The sequence below is a fragment of the Argiope bruennichi genome, chromosome 11 (assembly GCF_947563725.1).
Source record: "Argiope bruennichi chromosome 11, qqArgBrue1.1, whole genome shotgun sequence".
In the NCBI taxonomy this organism is placed as follows: domain Eukaryota; kingdom Metazoa; phylum Arthropoda; class Arachnida; order Araneae; family Araneidae; genus Argiope; species Argiope bruennichi.
Genome location: NC_079161.1, coordinates 22,375,976 through 22,380,883, shown reverse-complemented (window position 1 = coordinate 22,380,883; position 4,908 = coordinate 22,375,976).

Sequence of the window (4,908 nt, the reverse complement as noted above, 5' to 3'; positions counted from 1 at the left end):
TTTTTTAATGGTGAGAGGGCAAAACATCAAAAACACTACTTTATATTGATTTGATTAAGATTTTGATCTTGGCAAAGCTAAATTTTTTATATTATTTTTTAGATCAATTTTTTTAAAGAACTCTAATAAAATATTTGTAAAATGACTTAAAATTATGAAATGACTGTACTAGATTTAATGGGGGGGAAAGAAATTAAATTAATTTTTGTTTCTATCAAGAAGCGATCTTTATTCTATAGTGTATGAAAAGATGCTCTCAGAAAAAGCGGGAAGGAGGGTAAAGACATGAAATTAGGTTTAAAAATTCGAAAACACTTATTCTTAAAATCAAAATTATTAATAAAAAAATATTTTTTTTAAATCGAAAAGATAATTTTTTTCATAGAAAAATATTACTCTTAAAAATAGATAAACATTAAAATAATTATAATTAAAACAAAAATTGTTTTAATTATAAATATTTTAATTCTTGAATTTTTCTGATGATAAGTGTAGGAGATGAATGTTCGATTAATGCTCAATCGAAAAATCGAATTCTAGATATTAAAAGGTTATACTTGGGTGAAATTTATTTCGTATCAATCTAATTTATATCATAAGTAATTCACCTTTTTTCTTTGGAAATTAATAAGAAATGATTAATAAAGAGTTATTAGTATTAAAACTTATTAGTTTTTTTTTGTAGGATTTTAAAAACAGTAAAATAAATTATGAAATGATATTAATTATTTTACTATTAAAATTAATCTTTCTATGGGAATGGTAATAATTTTTAATGCAATAATTAAAATTTCTGAAAAGATTATCTATGTAAAATTTAAGATAAGATTATTTATTAGATTATGTTAATCATTTCAAAGAAAGTATTCTAATACTTAGTCAATTCAAAAGTAATAGCTTTTCTAAACAATATTTATTACATTTTGGAATTCAAAACTTTCTTAGAAATCAACTATATAATAGATTTTTTTTTTTCTAAAATTCTTTTTTTAGTCGAGTAGAAAGGGAAGGGGTGGGAAATAGGTATGAATTTCGAAAGACTCTTTTGGCCCTCTCCCCTCGGGATGTAAGTGATGGATTATCAAGTTCAACAGGACATGTGCACTTATTCAAAATGAAAGGGGCCATATCTATTGTGAGAAAGCTTTAACGGATCAAGATAAGATTATTAAAAACAAACTCATATAAGGGGCTAAAACTGAAAAGGAGAGAAAAAGTTTCAACCACTATTGTAGAGTAAATTAGTTGCGTGCTTTTTTTTTTTTTTTTTTTTTTTTTTTTGATAAAATTTATTTTTATAAACCGCTAATTCAAACTTTTCTGTCTTGAAGTCAAATACCACTTAAATTTCAAAAAATTGTACTTTGGATTTTTCGTTCACTTTTTCTAAATTAGCTTACTCATTAATGTGATTCAGTTTGTTTTGCAGCTGGCTGACTGACTGATAAATTAAAAACATTGGAGTACTTAGATTGAATTAAAATAAATTCATAATTATTTATTATTTTGTCGAAAACTACCTTCACATTTTAAAATTATTTATTTTTTGGGGCAATGACACTGCAACTGTTTTGCTTGAAAGTAACCTGCACTTAAATACTGCTTTTTTACTTTCTTGTATAGAAAGTATTGTAATCGTCAAAAACTTGGAACTCGGAGTTTTAACAAATCTCCACGTTTTAGATTTCCCCGAGTTCGAAAAACACATTTTTGGAAAATGGCCGTCTGTCTGTCTGTGTCAAAAACGCTATGACTATCTAGATAGATGAAATCTGGGATGCAGCGTTTATATGAAATTCGTAGATTTCTATCAAATTTTCAGGACAATCTGCTCAGAGGAAATCTGTCTGTACGTCTGTTCGAATATAGGTTAATACGATAATTACTAAACGAAAAGAGCTAGATGGATGAAATTCGGTATAATGAATTAACATCTATAGTGTAGACATCTGTCAGATTTTGAGTCAATTGTGTCATTTTTTAAAATCTGAATCGTTCTGGAAAAAGGCATCTAAAACAGAAATTCGATTTCTGTATACTATTAAGCACATGCCACGGAATAATCTCCATTCAACTCGCTAAGGATGACACGATAGATTCACTAAAAATGCTAAATTCACGTTACAGGTAAATTTTTCGTAACTACTGCAATGTAGATGTTATTAATGTTTACTACATGATAAATTCTAACAATTAAATTCATGCACTAGTTTAAAATAAGAGGTAGTTAAAAAATTTAGGAAAAAATTTTAAAAATTTTCCTCTAATAACATCAGAGCTTGTCATCATCTCTCTCTCTCACACACACATACACACACAAACCACCATTTTATGATTCAAAAAAATAATTTTTTTCATTCATACAATTTTTTTTCTTATTTAATAAAATTTTAAAAATAAATTTAAGAACGCTTTACAAAAATACTTTTCAATAATGGCAATAATAATTTTTAGTAATGGCGTTTCTAAGCATGCACATTGCGGCAATGCTCAATATATTTTTGTGTATCCATGCTATAATAATAGCCCATGCATGTGTCGCTGTTATATAATAAGCTTTAAAAATAATATAAAGATAGACGAACTGAGATTAAAATATTATTATGTTAGGAAATTTCGGTATACAGATTGGAGCATTTGATTTTTATTTGTTTATTTATTTTTGATTGATGAGAAGTTAAAAATTACTTCTGCCTATGCGCAGAATCTATATATTGGCAGGAATTATACAAAGCATCAGAGAGTAATTGCCCAGAATAGGCAAATACCGCCGTTAAAATTATATATAATGGATTTGCTTTATATAAACTCATTTTATGATTATTTTAATAAAAGTTTTTTTTTTCATATTTTGATCTCATTTATCATTTTTTTTTCTTTTTTTGAAAATTTGTACATTTTTATTTATTTATATTGTACAAGGAGTAAATTATTATCATTATCAACACCTACACACACAAAAGAAAAGAAAGAAAGAACGTAAAAAGAAGAGAGATTTTAATCTTTTCAAGTCTAAAAAAAAAAGGGTTTTTTTTTTCATATTTTGATCTCATTTATCATTTTTTTTTCTTTTTTTGAAAATTTGTACATTTTTATTTATTTATATTGTACAAGGAGTAAATTATTATCATTATCAACACCTACACACACAAAAGAAAAGAAAGAAAGAACGTAAAAAGAAGAGAGATTTTAATCTTTTCAAGTCTAAAAAAAAAAGGGTTTTTTTTTTTCATATTTTGATCTCATTTATCATTTTTTTTCTTTTTTTGAAAATTTGTACATTTTTATTTATTTATATTGTACAAGGAGTAAATTATTATCATTATCAACACCTACACACACAAAAGAAAAGAAAGAAAGAACGTAAAAAGAAGAGAGATTTTAATCTTTTCAAGTCTAAAAAAAAAAGGTTTTTTTTTTCATATTTTGATCTCATTTATCATTTTTTTTTTCTTTTTTTTGAAAATTTGTACATTTTTATTTATTTATATTGTACAAGGAGTAAATTATTATCATTATCAACACCTACACACACAAAAGAAAAGAAAGAAAGAACGTAAAAAGAAGAGAGATTTTAATCTTTTCAAGTCTAAAAAAAAAAAAAGGTTTTTTTTTTTTCATATTTTGATCTCATTTATCATTTTTTTTTCTTTTTTTGAAAATTTGTACATTTTTATTTATTTATATTGTACAAGGAGTAAATTATTATCATTATCAACACCTACACACACAAAAGAAAAGAAAGAAAGAACGTAAAAAGAAGAGAGATTTTAATCTTTTCAAGTCTAAAGAAAAAGTTTTTTTTTGGGGGGGGGGTCGGTTTGAGAATTTAATAGCTTCACAACATATCGATCTAAATTTGCTAAATACAGAAACCGGTATTGGAACCAAAACTTCAGATACAAATCGACTAAAATTATTAATTCTGGATAAATCTACATATGGGAGTTTATTTTTTTGGCCATTGGAGTACACATGAACACAATAGCTCTAAAATGCAGTGAGATAAACTTATGACATTCGGTGTATAATTTTATTACAAGAGCTGAAAAGAAACTTTTGGATCAAATCTGTTGTTTGTTTAACTGTTAACTATATGTTTGTTTATTTCTGCGCACGTGAGTGCGAAAACTAAGTAAAATAAATAAATAAAAATAAAAAAGCTAGTTGGGTGAATTTTAAAAAGCAATTTTTTTACCCAAGCTGAAAAAATTTATACGTAATTTTCCTCTGAATTTATCAAAGTATTGTGTTTCAACACGACACGCAAAAAAAAAAAAAAAAAAAAAAAAAAAAAAAAAAGGAAAATCAACAGGATAAATAAACGATTAAATGAGAAATCAAACACAGTTGACTTTTTAATAGATGACACCGGAAATAAAGTATACAAAAAAATGAAACCACGTTTATAAAGTTTATATACATTTCTTATTTTTGAATCTAAAAAATTCACTTTAAATCCATATGTCTTTAAAAACGTTTCATAAACCTTTCTTTTTCTTTTTTTTTTTAAGAAATAAACTGAGTTATTTATATTTAAGCAAGTTTTTCATTCTAAAATTTAAAACTTTTAAATATTTTCGAGACAAATTAAATTTTGCATTAATCATTTATATCAATTTTTAATAGTAGTAAAAAGTGACTTTATGTAGCTAAAGAGTGAGTATGACATATGTCTTCACATCAGATTTCGAAAACTAATTTTAATGCGTATAAAATTACTTGAAAAAAGTTTCAAAGGAATTTCTGGAATAATGAAAAGGATGTAAGATTAAGCGCCAAATGTGGCAACTTATTCCATATGACGTCATATTCTGGATAACCAATGAGGCTGTTTTCTTCATCCCCGCTTGTTAATAAAATTTGCTACACACCTTGAAGAATTCTTTCTACTACGTTGGAATTTCT